This window comes from Oncorhynchus gorbuscha, linkage group LG18 (genome assembly GCF_021184085.1).
Source record: "Oncorhynchus gorbuscha isolate QuinsamMale2020 ecotype Even-year linkage group LG18, OgorEven_v1.0, whole genome shotgun sequence".
Taxonomy (NCBI): Eukaryota; Metazoa; Chordata; class Actinopteri; order Salmoniformes; family Salmonidae; genus Oncorhynchus; species Oncorhynchus gorbuscha.
Window position 1 is genome coordinate 3,710,920 of NC_060190.1, and position 21,391 is coordinate 3,732,310.

The 21,391-nt window shown below is 46.9% G+C and overlaps 1 long non-coding RNA gene and 1 pseudogene across 1 annotated transcript; both read left to right on the plus strand.

Moving 5' to 3' along the window:
• The first annotated feature begins 1,118 nt into the window (after positions 1–1,118).
• LOC124002841 lies at positions 1,119–2,460 on the plus strand. The gene is made up of 2 exons (XR_006833137.1): positions 1,119–1,259; positions 1,340–2,460. It is a non-coding gene; the product is annotated as an uncharacterized LOC124002841 (long non-coding RNA).
• Positions 2,461–4,974: 2,514 nt separating this feature from the next.
• Positions 4,975–21,391, plus strand: part of LOC124002813 — a 41,377-nt pseudogene continuing 24,960 nt past the window's right edge.

The window sequence follows — 21,391 nt, forward strand, 5'->3', positions numbered from 1 at the left end:
TCCTGAGCAAGCTCTGTACTGGTGGTGCCCCGATCCCGCAGCTGAATCAACTTTAGGAGACGGTCCTGGCGCTTGCTGGACTTTCTTGGGCGCCCTGAAGCCTTCTTCACAACAATTGAATCGCTCTCCTTGAAGTTCTTGATGATCCTATAAATGGTTGATTTAGGTGCAATCTTACTGGCAGCAATATCCTTGCCTGTGAAGCCCTTTTTGTGCAAAGCAATGATGACGGCACGTGTTTCCTTGCAGGTAACCATGTTTGACAGAGGAAGAACAATGATTCCAAGCACCACCCTCATTTGGAAGCTTCCAGTCTGTTATGCGAACTCAATCAGCATGACAGAGTGATCTCCAGCCATGTCCTCGTCAACACTCACACCTGTGTTAACGAGAGAAACACTGGCATGATGTCAGCTGGTCCTTTTGTGGCAGGGCTGAAATGCAGTGGAAATGTTTTTTGGGGGGATTCAGTTCATTTGCATGGCAAAGAGGGACTTTGCAATCAATTGCAATCAATACACTGATTGAAATGGACTTAACAAGAGACGTCAATAAGGGATCATAGCTTTCACCTGGTCAGTCCAGGGGAGCCTAGTGGTTAGAGGGGAGGGGCGGCAGGGAGCCTAGTGGTTAGAGGGGAGGGGCGGCAGGGAGCCTAGTGGTTAGAGGGGAGGGGCGGCAGGGAGCCTAGTGGTTAGAGGGGAGGGGCGGCAGGGAGCCTAGTGGTTAGAGCGTTGGACTAGTAACCAAAAGTTGCAAGATTGAATCCCTGAGCTGACAAGGTCAAAATCTGTCCTTCTGCCCCTGAACAAGGCAGTTTGTTCTTAACTGACTTGCCTAGTTAAATAAAGGTAAAATAAATGTCATTGAAAGAACAGGTGTTCATAATGTTTTGTACACTCAGTGTATATGTAAATAATATAAATGAAATGTGAACACACATTGAAGTAAATGTAAAGCCCATTTAAGCGAATGTAATGCATTTCAGCACAGGGTATTACACCTGTCAAACTAATCAATCACTCACCACCAGCATTTACTACAGGACTGAGGTCACGTCTCCGTGTTTCACAGCTGTGTTGTGATTGGATACGTTTTGGGCTCTCATTGGATGAGCTCTCATTGGATGAGTTTGGCAGTTGTGGGTTTTCATCTCACACTGTGTCAATTGTTCCTATTGAGTTATTTGTTGTGAATTGTCGTCAGCTGTTACTGTGTCAGACTGTCCTATTAGGTCTCTGTTCTGACTGTCCTAGCAGGTCTATGTTCTGTCTGTCACTGTCAGACTGTCCTAGCAGGTCTCTGTTCTGACTGTCACTATGTCAGACTGTCCTATTAGGTCTCTGTTCTGACTGTCCTAGCAGGTCTCTTTTCTGACTGTCCTAGCAGGTCTCTGTTCTGACTGTCCTAGCAGGTCTCTTTTCTGACTGTCCTAGCAGGTCTCTGTTCTGACTGTCCTAGCAGGTCTCTATTCTGACTGTCCTAGCAGGTCTCTTTTCTGACTGTCCTAGCAGGTCTCTGTTCTGACTGTCCTAGCAGGTCTCTTTTCTGACTGTCCTAGCAGGTCTCTGTTCTGACTGTCTAGCAGGTCTCTGTTCTGACTGTCCTAGCAGGCCTCTGTTCTGACTGTCTAGCAGGTCTCTGTTCTGACTGTCCTTGCAGGTTTCTGTCCTGACTGTCCTAGCAGGTCTCTATTCTGACTGTCTAGCAGGTCTCTGTTCTGACTGTCCTAGCAGGTCTCAGTTCTGACTGTCCCAGCAGGTCTCTGTTCTGACTGTCCTAGCAGGTCTCTGTTCTGACTGTCCTAGCAGGTCTCTGTTCTGACTGTCTAGCAGGTCTCTGTTCTGACTGTCCTAGCAGGTCTCTGTTCTGTCTGTCCTAGCAGGTCTCTGTTCTGACTGTCCTTGCAGGTTTCTGTCCTGACTGTCCTAGCAGGTCTCTATTCTGACTGTCTAGCAGGTCTCTGTTCTGACTGTCCTAGCAGGTCTCAGTTCTGACTGTCCCAGCAGGTCTCTGTTCTGACTGTCCTAGCAGGTCTCTGTTCTGACTGTCCTAGCAGGTCTCTGTTCTGACTGTCTAGCAGGTCTCTGTTCTGACTGTCCTAGCAGGTCTCTGTTCTGTCTGTCCTAGCAGGTCTCTGTTCTGACTGTCCTTGCAGGTCTCTGTCCTGACTGTCCTTGCAGGTCTCTGTTTTGACTGTCCTAGCAGGTCTCTGTTCTGACTGTCCTTGCAGGTCTCTGTTTTGACTGTCCTAGCCGGTCTCTGTTCTGACTGTCCTTGCAGGTCTATGTGCTGACTGTCCTTGCAGGTCTCTGTTCAGACTGTCCTAGCGGGTCTCCACACCATTCTGGGAGTACTATTCTGTCTGTAAACTCAAATACCCTGGTTGCTCATTTTATGTTTTCTATTGTAAACATTGAGATGCTTTTGGAATAAAAGTAATAAAAAACATTCCAGTTAGCTACAGCTGTACCACTGTGTGACTCTATACCACTGTGTGTGACTCTGTACCGCTGTGTGGGACTCTGTACCGCTGTGTGGGACTCTGTACCGCTGTGTGGGACTCTGTACCGCTGTGTGAGACTCTGTACCGCTGTGTGAGACTCTGTACCGCTGTGTGGGACTCTGTACCGCTGTGTGGGACTCTGTACCGCTGTGTGGGACTCTGTACCGCTGTGTGTGACTCTGTACCGCTGTGTGAGACTCTGTACCGCTGTGTGGGACTCTGTACCGCTGTGTGGGACACTGTACCGCTGTGTGGGACTCTGTACCGCTGTGTGGGACTCTGTACCGCTGTGTGGGACTCTGTACCGCTGTGTGACTCTGTACCGCTGTAGGACTCTGTACCGCTGTGGGACTCTGTACCGCTGTGTGGGACTCTGTACCGCTGTGGGACTCTGTACCGCTGTAGGACTCTGTACCGCTGTGGGACTCTGTACCGCTGTGTGAAACTCTGTACCGCTGTGTGAGACTCTGTACCGCTGTGTGTGACTCTGTACCGCTGTGTGTGACTCTGTACCGCTGTGTGGGACTCTGTACCGCTGTGTGGGACTCTGTACCGCTGTGTGGGACTCTGTACCGCTGTGTGGGACTCTGTACCGCTGTGTGGGACTCTGTACCGCTGTGTGGACTCTGTTACCAATATCAGCTGTGTGACTCTGTACCGCTGTAGGACTCTGTACCGCTGTGTCCATTACCAATATCAGGGACTCTGTACCGCTGTATCAGGGACTCTGTACCGCTGTGGGACTCTGTACCGCTGTCAGGACTCTGTACCGCTGTGGGACTCTGTCCATTACCAATATCAGCTGTACTGAGACTCTGTACCGCTGTGTGAGACTCTGTACCGCTATCAGGGACTCTGTACCGCTGTGTGAGACTCTGTACCGCTGTGTGAGACTCTGTACCGCTGTGTGAGACTCTGTACCGCTGTGTGTGACTCTGTACCGCTGTGTGGGACTCTGTACCGCTGTGTGGGACTCTGTACCGCTGTGGGACTCTGCTGCCGGTCGCACATCTCAAACTGTCCATTACCAATATCAGAACATGGTACTAACCTGTCCATTACCAATATCAGAACATGGTACTAACCTGTCCATTACCAATATCAGAACATGGTACTAACCTGTCCATTACCAATATCAGAACATGGTACTAACCTGTCCATTACCAATATCAGAACATGGTACTAACCTGTCCATTACCAATATCAGAACATGGTACTAACCTCATGGTACTAACCTGTCCATTACCAATATCAGAACATGGTACTAACCTGTCCATTACCAATATCAGAACATGGTACTGTCCATTACCAATATCAGAACATGGTACTGTCCATTACCAATATCAGAACATGGTACTGTCCATTACCAATATCAGAACATGGTACTAAACGGTCCATTACCAATATCAGAACATGGTACTAACCTGTCCATTACCAATATCAGAACATGGTACTAACCTGTCCATTACCAATATCAGAACATGGTACTAACCTGTCCATTACCAATATCAGAACATGGTACTGTCCATTACCAATATCAGAACATGGTACTGTCCATTACCAATATCAGAACATGGTACTAACCTGTCCATTACCAATATCAGAACATGGTACTAACCTGTCCATTACCAATATCAGAACATGGTACTAACCTGTCCATTACCAATATCAGAACATGGTACTAACCTGTCCATTACCAATATCAGAACATGGCACTAACCTCCATTACCAATATCAGAACATCTATTGCCAATATCAGAACATGGTACTATTACCAATATCAGAACATGGTACCATTACCAATATCAGAACATGGTACTAACCTGTCCATTACCAATATCAGAACATGGTACTAATATCAGAACATGGTCCATTACCAATATCAGAACATGGTACTAACCTGTCCATTACCAATATCAGAACATGGTACTAACCTGTCCATTACCAATATCAGAACATGGTACTAAACTGTCCATTACCAATATCAGAACATGGTACTAACCTGTCCATTACCAATATCAGAACATGGTACTAACCTGTCCATTACCAATATCAGAACATGGTACTAACCTGTCCATTACCAATATCAGAACATGGTACTAACCTGTCCATTACCAATATCAGAACATGGTACTGTCCATTACCAATATCAGAACATGTGTGTGTGTGTGTGTGTGTGTGTGTGTGTGTGTGTGTGTGTGTGTGTGTGTGTGTGTGTGTGTGTGTGTGTGTGTGTGTGTGTGTGTGTGGTGTGTGTGTGTGTGTGTGTGCGTGTCTGTGTGTGTGGTGTTAGGGAGTAACAGGGAGTGTCTGGCCGGGAGGAGAGGAGGGTGGGGGCATATGGCATGATATCTGTTCAGCACTGGGCCACCTTCCAGAGTATGTGAAGGGTGGGGGTCGAGGTGGGATGGGGAGGGAGGGAGGAGAGACGCTCAACAAGGGGGAAGGAGGCAGAGAGAGGGACTTTCCCTAGACAGACCTGACCCCCAGCCACAGAGAACACCGTCTGCAGAGAGAGAAGACCAAACTACTGAGCTCTACCTCAGAGATATCCAGGAGAGACCAGAACTAGAGACTCAGGACTTGACCCAGACATTCAGGACCCAACACCTAGGACCCAGGGCTCTTTAACTAGGCTCAGGACTCTGACCCAAACCCAACACCCAGACCCAGGACTAGACCCAGACATTCAGGACCCAACACCTAGGACCCAGGGCTCTTTAACTAGGCTCAGGACTCTGACCCAAACCCAACACCCAGACCCAGGACTAGACCCAGACATTCAGGACCCAACACCTAGGACCCAGGGCTCTTTAACTAGGCTCAGGACTCTGACCCAAACCCAACACCCAGACCCAGGACTAGACCCAGACATCCAGGACCCAACACCTAGGACCCAGGGCTCTTTAACTAGGCTCAGGACTCTGACCCAAACCCAACACCCAGACCCAGGACTAGACCCAGACATCCAGGACCCAACACCTAGGACCCAGGGCTCTTTAACTAGGCTCAGGACTCTGACCCAAACCCAACACCCAGACCCAGGACTAGACCCAGACATCCAACCACAGAACCAGGGAGGGTACTCTGACCCATAAAGGATCTAGGAGCGGGTTCTGTTACACAGGAACTCTCCATACCTAGCCATGCCTGCCCCTGGAGGAACAGAGTGAGTACTACAACAGTGTTATAACTAGCTTAACTAAATCACCAGGGTAACAGAGTACTATAACAGTGTTATAACTACCAATATCAGAACATGGTACTAACCTGTCCATTACCAATATCAGAAGCATGTCCATTACCAATATCAGAACATGGTACTAAACTGTCCGTACCCAATATCAGAACGTGGTACTAAACTGTCCACCAATATCAGAACATGGTACTAACCTGTCCATTACCTAACCTGTCCATTACCAATATCAGAACATGGTACAAACCTGTCCATTACCAATTAACTAAATCACCAGGGTAACAGAGTACTATAACAGTGTTATAACTAGCTTAACTAAATCACCAGGGTAACAGAGTACTATAACAGTGTTATAACTAGCTTAACTAAATCACCAGGGTAACAGAGTACTATAACAGTGTTATAACTAGCTTAACTAAATCACCAGGGTAACAGAGTACTATAACAGTGTTATAACTAGCTTAACTAAATCACCAGGGTAACAGAGTACTATAACAGTGTTATAACTAGCTTAACTAAATCACCAGGGTAACAGAGTACTATAACAGTGTTATAACTAGCTTAACTAAATCACCAGGGTAACAGAGTACTATAACAGTGTTATAACTAGCTTAACTAAATCACCAGGGTAACAGAGTACTATAACAGTGTTATAACTAGCTTAACTAAATCACCAGGGTAACAGAGTACTATAACAGTGTTATAACTAGCTTAACTAAATCACCAGGGGTAACAGAGTACTATAACAGTGTTATAACTAGCTTAACTAAATCACCAGGGTAACAGAGTACTATAACAGTGTTATAACTAGCTTAACTAAATCACCAGGGTAACAGAGTACTATAACAGTGTTATAACTAGCTTAACTAAATCACCAGGGTAACAGAGTACTATAACAGTGTTATAACTAGCTTAACTAAATCACCAGGGTAACAGAGTACTATAACAGTGTTATAACTAGCTTAACTAAATCACCAGGGTAACAGAGTACTATAACAGTGTTATAACTAGCTTAACTAAATCACCAGGGTAACAGAGTACTATAACAGTGTTATAACTAGCTTAACTAAATCACCAGGGTAACAGAGTACTATAACAGTGTTATAACTAGCTTAACTAAATCACCAGGGTAACAGAGTACTATAACAGTGTTATAACTAGCTTAACTAAATCACCAGGGTAACAGAGTACTATAACAGTGTTATAACTAGCTTAACTAAATCACCAGGGTAACAGAGTACTATAACAGTGTTATAACTAGCTTAACTAAATCACCAGGGTAACAGAGTACTATAACAGTGTTATAACTAACTAAATCACCAGCTACTATAACAGTGTTATAACTCTTAACTAAATCACCAGGGTAACAGAGTACTATAACAGTGTTATAACTAGCTTAACTAAATCACCAGGGTAACAGAGTACTATAACAGTGTTATAACTAGCTTAACTAAATCACCAGGGTAACAGAGTACTATAACAGTGTTATAACTAGCTTAACTAAATCACCAGGGTAACAGAGTACTATAACAGTGTTATAACTAGCTTAACTAAATCACCAGGGTAACAGAGTACTATAACAGTGTTATAACTAGCTTAACTAAATCACCAGGGTAACAGAGTACTATAACAGTGTTATAACTTTTAAATCACCAGGGTAACAAACTATAACAGTGTTATAACTAGCTTAACTAAATCACCAGGGTAACAGAGTACTATAACAGTGTTATAACTAGCTTAACTAAATCACCAGGGTAACAGAGTACTATAACAGTGTTATAACTAGCTTAACTAAATCACCAGGGTAACAGAGTACTATAACAGTGTTATAACAGAGCTTAACTAAATCTAAATCACCAGGGTAACAGAGTACTATAACAGTGTTATAACTAGCTTAACTAAATCACCAGGGTAACAGAGTACTATAACAGTGTTATAACTAGCTTAACTAAATCACCAGGGTAACAGAGTACTATAACAGTGTTATAACTAGCTTAACTAAATCACCAGGGTAACAGAGTACTATAACAGTGTTATAACTAGCTTAACTAAATCACCAGGGTAACAGAGTACTATAACAGTGTTATAACTAGCTTAACTAAATCACCAGGGTAACAGAGTACTATAACAGTGTTATAACTAGCTTAACTAAATCACCAGGGTAACAGAGTACTATAACAGTGTTATAACTAGCTTAACTAAATCACCAGGGTAACAGAGTACTATAACAGTGTTATAACTAGCTTAACTAAATCACCAGGTGTAACTATAAGTGTTATAACTTATAACAGTGTTATAACTAGCTCTAAATCACCAGAGTACTATGGTTACCACTAAATCACCAGGGTAACAGAGTACTATAACAGTGTTATAACTAGCTTAACTAAATCACCAGGGTAACAGAGTACTATAACAGTGTTATAACTAGCTTAACTAAATCACCAGGGTAACAGAGTACTACAACAGTGTTATAACTAGCTTAACTAAATCACCAGGGTAACATTCATTAGGTATCAAACGGACTGGCACTACCTGAACTTGACCAATAAGAAACAGTCACATTTGTTTTTAATGTCAAAATGTTTTGCTAAGTTGTGCACTAATGACTATGACCCACGTTTCCATTCTGCACTTGGTCTTATTACATCCATGAAGCAATAAGAGCTGAGATGAGGCCAGGACAGGTCTGTCCTCTACTCTTTGTAAACAGAGCTGTAGACTGGGCTAAATTCAGATCATCGTCACATGGAGAAACAGGAGCTATGTGGGGCAAGTGTGTGTGTGTGTGTCTGTGTGTGTGTGTGTGTGTGTGTGTGTGTGTGTGTGTGTGTGTGTGTGTGTGTGTGTGTGTGTGTGTGTGTCTGTGTGTGTGTGTGTGTGTGTGTGTGTTCTCAGTCTCAGTGTGTGTGTGTGTGTGTAACTGTATGTGTGTTGTAGTCCTAAGGGGGAGGATTTCTCCACTGCTATCAGTGAAGCAGAAACACAGACCCAATAGACTGGTGGTGGATGAAGCCCACAATGAAGACAACAGCCTCTCAAAACACAGGTGTGTTACCAGTTTCAGGTGTGTTACCAGTCTCAGGTGTGTGTGTTACCAGTCTCAGGTGTGTGTGTTACCAGTCTCAGGTGTGTGTGTTACCAGTCTCAGGTGTGTGTGTTACCAGTCTCAGGTGTGTGTGTTACCAGTCTCAGGTGTGTGTGTGTTGCCAGTCTCAGGTGTGTGTGTTACCAGTCTCAGGTGTGTGTGTTACCAGTCTCAGGTGTGTGTCTCAGGTGTGTGTGTTACCAGTCTCAGGTGTGTGTGTACCAGTTTCAGGTGTGTGTATTACCAGTCTCAGGTGTGTGTGTTACCAGTCTCAGGTGTGTGTGTGTATCCAGTCTCAGGTGTGTGTGTGTTTGTGTACCAGTCTCAGGTGTGTGTGTGTGTATTACCAGTCTCAGGTGTGTGTGTGTTTACCAGTCTCAGGTGTGTGTGTGTCTCATTGTGTATTAGTCTCAGGTGTGTGTGTGTATTACCAGTCTCAGGTGTGTGTGTGTATTACCAGTCTCAGGTGTGTGTGTATTACCAGTCTCAGGTGTGTGTGTGTTGCCAGTCTCAGGTGTGTGTGTGTTGCCAGTCTCAGGTGTGTGTGTGTTGCCAGTCTCAGGTGTGTGTGTGTATTACCAGTCTCAGGTGTGTGTGTGTATTACCAGTCTCAGGTGTGTGTGTGTATTACCAGTCTCAGGTGTGTGTGTGTTGCCAGTCTCAGGTGTGTGTGTGTTGCCAGTCTCAGGTGTGTGTGTGTTGCCAGTCTCAGGTGTGTGTATTGCCAGTCTCAGGTGTGTCTGTGTTACCATAATTTAAAATGTATGACATTTTTTTGGGGGGGTCACTGGACTACACACAATACCCCATCCTGTCAAAGTGGAATTGTTTTTCTAAATGTTTACTAATTCATTCAAAATGAAAGATGAAATATCTTGAGTCAATAAGTGTTCAACCCCTTTGTTACGGCAAGCCTATTTTTGAATGACTACCTCACCCCACACATGCTATTATCTGTAAGGTCCCACAGTCGAGCAGTGAATTTCAAACACAGATTCAACCACAAAGACCAGAAAGGTTTTCCAATGCCTTGCAAAGAAGAGCACACATTGGTAGATGGGTAAGCATTTCAAAAAGCCAACATTGAAAGTCCCTTTCAACATGATGAAGTTATTAATTACACTTTGGATAGTGTATCAATACAGCCAGACACTACAAAGATACAGGCGTCCTTCCCAACTCAGTTGCCGGAGAGGAAGGATTTTTCACCAATGGTGACTTTAAAACAGTTACAGAGTTTAATGGCTGTGATGGGAGAAAACTGAGGATGGATAGACAACATTTTAGTTAGTCTGCACAGAATAAAAAGATTCCAAAACATGCATTCTGTTTGCAACAAAGCACTGAAGTAATACTGCAAAATATGTGGCAAAGCAATTCACTTTTTGTCCTGAATACAAAGTGTTATGCTACACAACACATCACTGAGTACCACTCTCCATATGTTCAAGCATAGTGGTGACTGCATCATGTTATGGGTATGCTTGTAATCATTAAAGACTGAGGAATTTTTCAGGATAAAAAATCAACGGAATGGAGCAAAGCACAGGCAACATCCTAGAGGAAAACCTGGTTCAGTCTGTTTTCCCCCAGACACTGGGATATTAATTCACCTTTCAGCAGGACAATAACCTAAAACACAAGACCAAATCAACACTGGAGTTGCTCACCAAGAGTGGCAGATTTACAATTTTGATTTAAATCACATTGAAAATATATGGCAAGATGTGAAAATTGTTGTATAGCAATGAACAACAACCAATTTGACGGAGCTTGAAGAATTTAGAAAAGAATCATGTGCAAATGTGGCACAATCCAGGTGTGGATTAACCCAGAAACCCTCACAGCTGTAATCACTCTTAGAGATTTACCCAGAAACCCTCACAGCTGTAATCACTCTTAGAGATTTACCCAGAAACCCTCACAGCTGTAATCGCTCTTAGAGGTTTACCCAGAAACCCTCACAGCTGTAATCGCTCTTAGAGATTTACCCAGAAACCCTCACAGCTGTAATCACTCTTAGAGATTCTCACAGCTGTAATCGCTCTTAGAGATTAACCCAGAAACCCTCACAGCTGTAATCACTCTTAGAGATTTACCCAGAAACACTCACAGCTGTAATCTTCCTTCCTGTGTCTCCAGTCTCCAGCGTGTGTATTACTTCCTGTGTCTCCAGTCTCCAGTGTGTGTATTACTCCCTGTGTCTCCAGCGTGTGTATTACTCCCTGTGTCTCCAGTCTCCAGTGTGTATTACTTCCTGTGTCTCCAGCTCCAGTGTGTATTACTCCCTGTGTCTCCAGCGTGTGTATTACTCCTGTGTCTCCAGTCGTGTGTATTACTTCCTGTGTCTCCAGTCTCCAGTGTGTGTATTACTTCCTGTGTCTCCAGTCTTCCTGTGTCTCCAGCGTGTGTATTACTTCCTGTGTCTCCAGTCTCCAGTGTCTCCAGTGTGTATTACTTCCTGTGTCTCCAGTCTCCAGCGTGTGTATTACTTCCTGTGTCTCCAGTCTCCAGTATTACTTCCTGGTATTACTCCAGTCTCCAGTGTGTGTATTACTCCAGTCTCCAGCGTGTGTATTACTTCCTGTGTCTCCAGCATGTGTATTACTCCCTGTGTCTCCAGTCTCCAGCGTGTGTATTACTCCCTGTGTCTCCAGCGTGTGTATTACTTCCTGTGTCTCCAGCGTGTGTATTACTTCCTGTGTCTCCAGCGTGTGTATTACTTCCTGTGTCTCCAGCGTGTGTATTACTTCCTGTGTCTCCAGCGTGTGTATTACTTCCTGTGTCTCCAGTGTGTGTATTACTTCCTGTGTCTCCAGCGTGTGTATTACTTCCTGTGTCTCCAGCGTGTGTATTACTTCCTGTGTCTCCAGTGTGTGTATTACTTCCTGTGTCTCCAGTGTGTATTACCAGTGTCTCCAGTGTGTGTATTACTTCCTGTGTCTCCTCCAGTGTGTATTACTCCCTGTGTCTCCAGTCTCCAGCGTGTGTATTACTTCCTGTGTCTCCAGTCTTCCTGTGTCTCCAGTGTGTGTATTACTTCCTGTGTCTCCAGTCTCCAGTGTGTGTATTACTCCCTGTGTCTCCAGCGTGTGTATTACTTCCTGTGTCTCCAGCGTGTGTATTACTTCCTGTGTCTCCAGCGTGTGTATTACTTCCTGTGTCTCCAGTCTCCAGTGTGTGTATTACTCCCTGTGTCTCCAGCGTGTGTATTACTTCCTGTGTCTCCAGCGTGTGTATTACTTCCTGTGTCTCCAGCGTGTGTATTACTTCCTGTGTCTCCAGCGTGTGTATTACTCCCTGTGTCTCCAGCGTGTGTATTACTTCCTGTGTCTCCAGTCTCCAGTGTGTGTATTACTTGTGTCCTGTGTCTCCAGTCTCCAGCGTGTGTATTACTTCCTGTGTCTCCAGTGTGTATTACTCCTGTGTCTCCAGTCTCCAGCGTGTGTATTACTTCCTGTGTCTCCAGTCTCCAGTGTGTGTATTACTTCCTGTGTCTCCAGTCTCCAGTGTGTGTATTACTCCCTGTGTCTCCAGTCTCCAGCGTGTGTATTACTTCCTGTGTCTCCAGCGTGTGTATTACTTCCTGTGTCTCCAGCGTGTGTATTACTTCCTGTGTCTCCAGTCGTGTGTGTATTACTTCCTGTGTCTCCAGCGTGTGTATTACTTCCTGTGTCTCCAGTCTCCAGTGTGTGTATTACTTCCTGTGTCTCCAGTCTCCAGTGTGTGTATTACTTCCTGTGTCTCCAGTGTGTATTACTTCCTGTGTCTCCAGTGTGTATTACTTCCTGTGTCTCCAGCGTGTGTATTACTCCCTGTGTCTCCAGTGTGTGTATTACTTCCTGTGTCTCCAGTCTCCAGTGTGTGTATTACTTCCTGTGTCTCCAGCGTGTGTATTACTCCCTGTGTCTCCAGTCTCCAGCATGTGTATTACTTCCTGTGTCTCCAGTCTCCAGCATGTGTATTACTTCCTGTGTCTCCAGTCTCCAGTGTCTCCAGTCTCCAGTGTATTTACTTCCTGTGTCTCCAGTGTGTGTATTACTGTCCTGTGTCTCCAGCGTGTGTATTACTTCCTGTGTCTCCAGCGTGTGTATTACTTCCTGTGTCTCCAGTCTCGTGTGTATTACTTCCTGTGTCTCCAGCGTGTGTATTACTCCCTGTGTCTCCAGCGTGTGTATTACTTCCTGTGTCTCCAGCGTGTGTATTACTTCCTGTGTCTCCAGCGTGTGTATTACTTCCTGTGTCTCCCAGGCGAAGACAGAGGAGCTGCAGTTGTTCCGTGGCGACACGGTGGTCCTGTGGGGAGGACTACGGCGTGAGACGGTGTGTATCGTGTTGACAGACGACACCTGTCCAGACTCCACGCGTCCGCATGAACCGCGTCACACGGAACAACCTGAGGGTACGCCTCGGTGATGTCATCAGGTAGGCTACTGTACTGATCACCTGTGTGATGTCATCGGGTAGGCTACTGTACTGATCACCTGTGTGATGTCATCGGGTAGACTACTGTACTGATCACCTGTGTGATGTCATCGGGTAGACTACTGTACTGATCACCTGTGTGATGTCATCGGGTAGACTACTGTACTGATCACCTGTGTGATGTCATCGGGTAGACTACTGTACTGATCACCTGTGTGATGTCATCGGGTAGACTACTGTACTGATCACCTGTGTGATGTCATCGGGTAGACTACTGTACTGATCACTGTGTGATGTCATCGGGTAGACTACTGTACTGATCACCTGTGTGATGTCATTGGGTAGACTTCTGATTAGAGATATACAATTCCGGTAAGTTTCCCAGGTTTCCCAGACATCCTGGTCGGAGGATTCCAGGAAGGTTCTAACCAGGATTTCTGGGAAATGTGGGAAATGCCTGTGTGCTGACTCTATATATGGATGCAGGTAGGAAGCCTAGCAGTTAAGAGCCATTGGCTTTTAACCAACAGGTCGCTGGTCCGAATCCCCGAGATGACTAGGTGAAAAGTCTGTCTAAAAAAAAATCACATTGAATGCTGATGTGCCTTTGAGCAAGGCACTTAACCCTGATTCCTCCTGTTAGTCACTCTGGATAAGAGCATCTGCTAAATGACTAAAGAGTAAAATGTCTGATTACTCTGAACCGGATTATATTTACATTTTAGTCAGTCACAAATTGAGCCTATTTTTGGCCTAAAAAGCACTTTCAATGAAGATTCTGTGTGTGTGTGTGTGTGTGTGTGTGTGTGTGCGTCTGTGTGTGTGTTGCGTGTCTAGTGTCCATGCATGCCCAGATGTGAAGTACGGCGTGCGTATCCATGTCCTGCCGATAGATGACACCATCGAAGGGTTAACGGGAAACCTGTTCGACGTCTTCCTGAAACCCTATTTCTTGGAAGCCTATCGGCCTGTACACAGAGGTACTCATGACTGTTGTACAAAAAGGTAGACTGACCCTACTGGCCCTTACACAGAGGTACTCATAACTGTTGTACAAAAAGGTAGATTGACCCTACTGGCCCTTACACAGAGGTATTCATGACTGTTGTACAAATAGGTAGACCGACCCTACTGGCCCTTACACATAGGTACTCATGACTGTTGTACAAAAAGGTAGACTGACCCTACTGGCCCTTACACAGAGGTACTCATAACTGTTGTACAAAAAGGTAGATTGACCCTACTGGCCCTTACACAGAGGTACTCATGACTGTTGTACAAACAGGTAGACCGACCCTACTGGCCCTTACACAGAGGTACTCATGACTGTTGTACAAAAAGGTAGACTGACCCTACTGGCCCTTACACAGAGGTACTCATGACTGTTGTACAAACAGTTAGACCGACTCTACTGGCGCTTACACAGAGGTACTCATGACTGTTGTACAAAAAGGTAGACTGACCCTACTGGCCCTTACACAGAGGTACTCATGACTGTTGTACAAAAAGGTAGACTGACCCTACTGGCCCTTACACAGAGGTACTCGTAACTTGTACAAATAGGTAGACCGACCCTACTGGCCCTTACATAGGTACTCATGACTGTTGTACAAATAGGTAGACCGACCCTACTGGCCCTTACACAGAGGTACTCATGACTGTTGTACAAAAAGGTAGATTGACCCTACTGGCCCTTACACAGAGGTACTCATGACTGTTGTACAAATAGGTAGACCGACCCTACTGGCCCTTACACAGAGGTACTCATGACTGTTGTACAAAAAGGTAGATTGACCCTACTGGCCCTTACACAGAGGTACTCATGACTGTTGTACAAAAAGGTAGATTGACCCTACTGGCCCTTACACAGAGGTACTCATGACTGTTGTACAAAAAGGTAGATTGACCCTACTGGCCCTTACACAGAGGTACTCATGACTGTTGTACAAAAAGGTAGATTGACCCTACTGGCCCTTACACAGAGGTACTCATGACTGTTGTACAAAAAGGTAGACCGACCCTACTGGCCCTTACACAGAGGTACTCATGACTGTTGTACAAAAAGGTAGATTGACCCTACTGGCCCTTACACAGGTACTCATGACTGTTGTACAAAAAGGTAGATTGACCCTACTGGCCCTTACACAGAGGTACTCATGACTGTTGTACAAAATGGTAGATTGACCCTACTGGCCCTTACACAGAGGTACTCATGACTGTTGTACAAAAAGGTAGACCGACCCTACTGGCCCTTACACAGAGGTACTCATGACTGTTGTACAAAAAGGTAGATTGACCCTACTGGCCCTTACACAGGTACTCATGACTGTTGTACAAAAAGGTAGATTGACCCTACTGGCCCTTACACAGAGGTACTCATGACTGTTGTACAAAAAGGTAGATTGACCCTACTGGCCCTTACACAGAGGTACTCATGACTGTTGTACAAAGGTAGACCGACCCTACTGGCCCTTACACAGAGGTACTCATGACTGTTGTACAAAAAGGTAGATTGACCCTACTGGCCCTTACATAGGTACTCATGACTGTTGTACAAAAAGGTAGATTGACCCTACTGGCCCTTACACAGAGGTACTCATGACTGTTGTACAAAAAGGTAGATTGACCCTACTGGCCCTTACACAGAGGTGCTCATGACTGTTGTACAAATAGGTAGACCGACCCTACTGGCCCTTACACAGAGGTACTCATGACTGTTGTCTATGAATTGTTTATATAACGTATAACTTATTATATAACTTCTGATATTCCATCAAGTGGTTCTAACTTTTTATAACATTTTCTGACCTTCTATAAACTGGCAACAAGACTAGTAGTCCTACAGCTTATAATGAATTACAACACTGTAATTCAACTAGCAGTTCACTATTTGTAAGTAGCTGTTTAGTTGTTAGTTGTTGAGTAGCTGTCATCATTGTTGTGTTGCTAGGCGACATCTTCCTGGTGCGAGGGGGCATGCGGGCTGTGGAGTTCAAGGTGGTGGAGACAGACCCCGCCCCCCACTGCATCGTCGCCCCGGATACCGTCATCCACTGCGAGGGACAGCCAATCAACAGAGAGGTCTCTTTGTAAAATCACACTTTTTTATTGAATTGGGCCAAAACAACCTGTACAACAGAGGAGTCCAACTCATTCCATGGAGGGCCCAGTGTCGGCTGGTTTTGGTGTCTTCTTTTAAGACCTAGACACCCAGGTGAGGAGAGTTCCTAAATAATTCATTACAAGCACAAGGGATCAAGTACAAGGGAGGAGAGAAAACCTACTGCCACAGACACACGGTCTACAGGAATTGAGTTTGACAACCCTGCTCTAAAATGTTGTGAACATTTCCCAAGCTGAATGTCTGACTGAATGATTGACAGCATGTTGTACCTGTGAGGGTCTCATATTGTCTTCCCTTGCCCCTCCCCCTGCCCCTGATGGGTCGAGGAGGAAAGTCTGAATGATTGACAGAATGTTCTCCCTGTGAGGGTCTCATATTGTCTTTCCCCTGCCCCTGATAGGACGAGGAGGAGAGTCTGACTGACGTAGGCTATGATGACATTGGAGGTTGTCGTAAACAGTTAGCTCAAATCAAAGAAATGGTGGAGCTTCCCCTCAGACATCCTGGACTATTCAAGGCTATAGGAGTCAAGGTGATATACCATCCCTCTATTTATACCTCTATCTGTCTGTTCTGTCCGTCCATCCACCCATCCCATTTCAAAGCTCCCGAGTGGCGCAGCGGTCTAAGGCACTGCATCTCAGTGCTAGAGGCGTCACTATAGACCCTGGTTCGATCCCGGGCTGTTTTACAACCGGCCGTGATATGGAGTCCCATAGAGCCGTCCGGGTTAGGGGAGGGTTTGGCCCAGCGCCGTCCGGGTTAGGGGAGGGTTTGGCCCAGCGCCGTCCGGGTTAGGGGAGGGTTTGGCCCAGCACCGTCGGGTTAGGGGAGGGTTTGGCCCAGCGCCGTCCGGGTTAGGGGAGGGTTTGGCCCAGCACCGTCCGGGTTAGGGGAGGGTTTGGCCCAGCGCCGTCCGGGTTAGGGGAGGGTTTGGCCCAGCGCCGTCCGGGTTAGGGGAGGGTTTGGCCCAGCACCGTCGGGTTAGGGGAGGGTTTGGCCCAGCGCCGTCCGGGTTAGGGGAGGGTTTGGCCCAGCGCCGTCCGGGTTAGGGGAGGGTTTGGCCCAGCGCCGTCCGGGTTAGGGGAGGGTTTGGCCCAGCGCCGTCCGGGTTAGGGGAGGGTTTGGCCCAGCGCCGTCCGGGTTAGGGAGGGTTTGGCCCAGCGCCGTCCGGGTTAGGGGAGGGTTTGGCCCAGCGCCGTCCGGGTTAGGGGAGGGTTTGGCCCAGCGCCGTCCGGGTTAGGGGAGGGTTTGGCCCAGCGCCGTCCGGGTTAGGGGAGGGTTTGGCCCAGCACCGTCCGGGTTAGGGGAGGGTTTGGCCCAGCGCCGTCCGGGTTAGGGGAGGGTTTGGCCCAGCACCGTCCGGTTAGGGGAGGGTTTGGCCCAGCGCCGTCCGGGTTAGGGAGGGTTTGGCCCAGCGCCGTCCGGGTTAGGGGAGGGTTTGGCCCAGCGCCGTCCGGGTTAGGGGAGGGTTTGGCCCAGCGCCGTCCGGGTTAGGGGAGGGTTTGGCCCAGCGCCGTCCGGGTTAGGGGAGGGTTTGGCCCAGCGCCGTCGGGTTAGGGGAGGGTTTGGCCCAGCGCCGTCCGGGTTAGGGGAGGGTTTGGCTGGGGTAGGATGTCATTTTAAAATAAGAATTTGTTCTTAACTGACTTGCCTAGTTAAGTAAAGGATTTTAAAAAAATTGATTGATTCATTCAGCCTCCTCCTCTCCTCTCCTCTCCTCTCCTCTCCTCTCCTCTCCTCTCCTCTCCTCTCCTCTCCTCTCCTCTCCTCTCCTCTCCTCTCCTCTCCTCTCCTCTCCTCTCCTCTCCTCTCATCCCTAGCCTCCCAGGGGTATTCTGCTGTATGGACCTCCAGGTACAGGGAAGACACTGGTCGCCCGGGCCGTCGCCAACGAGACTGGAGCATTCTTCTTCCTCATCAATGGTGAGACCTCTGACCTCTAACCCCTGACCTCCTAAACCCTCTAACCCTTTACCTCTAACTCCTGACCTCAAACCTCTAACCCATCTAATCTCCAACCTAACAATACTGGAGCCTTCTTCTGATTCAGCGATGAGGAGCATCCGGTCATGTATTTCCTGTGTGTTACGGCCATTCCAGTCCCCCCAGTTTACCCCAATCCAACCCCATACACCTATTCATAGGTCATAACGTATTCTAACTCCCTCTCCCAGTCTTGCGGTTAGGAAGGAGGGGAAAGACATTTTGGTTCTGGGGATTATCTTCATTCTGTCTATTCTGTCTCCTGTGTGTTACGCTGTATTGTGTCCCCAGGTCCTGAGATCATGAGTAAGATGGCCGGGGAGTCAGAGAGCAACCTGAGGAAAGCCTTCGAGGAGGCAGAGAAAAACTCTCCCGCCATTATCTTCATAGATGAACTGGATTCTATCGCACCTAAGAGAGAGAAGGTGAGGAGGGAGGTGAAAGGTTGGATTCTATCGCTTCTAAGAGAGAGAAGGTGAGGAGGGAGGGAAAGATGGGATTCTATCGCTTCTAAGAGAGAGAAGGTGAGGAGGGAGGGAAAGATGGGATTCTATCGCTTCTAAGAGAGAGAAGGTGAGGAGGGAGGGAAAGATGGGATTCTATCGCTTCTAAGAGAGAGAAGGTGAGGAGGGAGGGAAAGATGGGATTCTATCGCCCTAAGAGAGAGAAGGTGAGGAGGGAGGGAAAGATGGGATTATATCGGCTTCTAAGAGAGAGAAGGTGAGGAGGGAGGGAAAGATGGGATTCTATCGCTTCTAAGAGAGAGAAGGTGAGGAGGGAGGGAAAGATGGGATTCTATCGCTTCTAAGAGAGAGAAGGTGAGGAGGGAGGGAAAGATGGGATTCTATCGCTTCTAAGAGAGAGAAGGTGAGGAGGGAGGGAAAGATGGGATTCTATCGCTCCTAAGAGAGAGAAGGTGAGGAGGGAGGGAAAGATTGGATTTTATCGCTTCTAAGAGAGAGAAGGTGAGGAGGGAGGTGAAAGGTTGGATTCTATCGCTCCTAAGAGAGAGAAGGTGAGGAGGGAGGTGAAAGGTTGGATTCTATCGCTCCTAAGAGAGAGAAGGTGAGGAGGGAGGGAAAGATTGGATTCTATCGCTCCTAAGAGAGAGAAGGTGAGGAGGGAGGGAAAGATGGGATTCTATCGCTCCTAAGAGAGAGAAGGTGAGGAGGGAGGTGAAAGGTTGGATTCTATCGCTTCTAAGAGAGAGAAGGTGAGGAGGGAGGGAAAGATGGGATTCTATCACTTCTAAGAGAGAGAAGGTGAGGAGGGAGGGAAAGATGGGATTCTATCGCTTCTAAGAGAGAGAAGGTGAGGAGGGAGGGAAAGATGGGATTCTATCGCTCCTAAGAGAGAGAAGGTGAGGAGGGAGGGAAAGATTGGATTTTATCGCTTCTAAGAGAGAGAAGGTGAGGAGGGAGGTGAAAGGTTGGATTCTATCGCTCCTAAGAGAGAGAAGGTGAGGAGGGAGGTGAAAGGTTGGATTCTATCGCTCCTAAGAGAGAGAAGGTGAGGAGGGAGGGAAAGATTGGATTCTATCGCTCCTAAGAGATCAAGGTGAGGAGGGAGGGAAAGATGGGATTCTATCGCTCCTAAGAGAGAGAAGGTGAGGAGGAGGTGAAAGGTTGGATTCTATCGCTGTCTAAGAGAGAGAAGGTGAGGAGGGGGGAAAGATGGGATTCTATCGCTTCTAAGAGAGAGAAGGTGAGGAGGGAGGAAAGATGGGATTCTATGAGAGAGAGAAGGTGAGGAGGGAGGGAAAGATGGGATTCTATCGCTTCTAAGAGAGAGAAGGTGAGGAGGGAGGAAAGATGGGATTCTATCGCTTCTAAGAGAGAAGAGGAGGGAGGGAAAGATGGGATTCTATCGCTCAAGAGAAAGGAGGGAAAAGATGGGATTCTATCGACTCCTAAGAGAGAAAGGTGAGGAGGGAGGGAAAGATTGGATTTATCGCTTCTAAGAGAGAGAAGGTGAGGAGGGAGGTGAAAGGTTGGATTCTATCGCTCCTAAGAGAGAGAAGGTGAGGAGGGAGGTGAAAGGTTGGATTCTATCGCTCCTAAGAGAGAGAAGGTGAGGAGGGAGGGAAAGATTGGATTCTATCGCTCCTAAGAGAGAGAAGGTGAGGAGGGAGGAAAGATGGGATTCTATCGCTCCTAAGAGAGAGAAGGTGAGGAGGGAGGGAAAGATTGGATTTTATCGCTTCTAAGAGAGAGAAGGTGAGGAGGGAGGTGAAAGGTTGGGATTCTATCGCTCCTAAGAGAGAGAAGGTGAGGAGGGAGGTGAAAGGTTGGATTCTATCGCTCCTAAGAGAGAGAAGGTGAGGAGGGAGGGAAAGATTGGATTCTATCGCTCCTGAGAGAGAGAAGGTGAGGAGGGAGGGAAAGATGGGATTCTATCAGCTCCTAAGAGAGAGAAGGTGAGGAGGGAGGTGAAAGGTTGGATTCTATCGCTCTAAGAGAGAGAAGGTGAGGAGGGAGGGAAAGATGGGATTCTATCGCTCTAAGAGAGAGAAGGTGAGGAGGGAGGGAAAGATGGGATTCTATCGCTTCTAAGAGAGAGAAGGTGAGGAGGGAGGGAAAGATGGGGTTCTATCGCTAAGAGAGAGAAGGTGAGGAGGGAGGGAAAGATGGGATTCTATCGCTCCTAAGAGAGAGAAGGTGAGGAGGGAGGGAAAGATGGGATTCTATCGGGTTAAGAGAGAGAAGGTGAGGAGGGAGGGAAAGATGGGATTCTATCGCTCCTAAGAGAGAGAAGGTGAGGAGGGAGGGAAAGATTGGATTTTATCGCTTCTAAGAGAGAGAAGGTGAGGAGGGAGGTGAAAGGTTGGATTCTATCGCTCCTAAGAGAGAGAAGGTGAGGAGGGAGGTGAAAGGTTGGATTCTATCGCTCCTAAGAGAGAGAAGGTGAGGAGGGAGGGAAAGATTGGATTCTATCGCTCCTAAGAGAGAGAAGGTGAGGAGGGAGGGAAAGATGGGATTCTATCGCTCCTAAGAGAGAGAAGGTGAGGAGGGAGGGAAAGATTGGATTCTATCGCTCTAAGAGAGAGAAGGTGAGGAGGAGGTGAAAGGT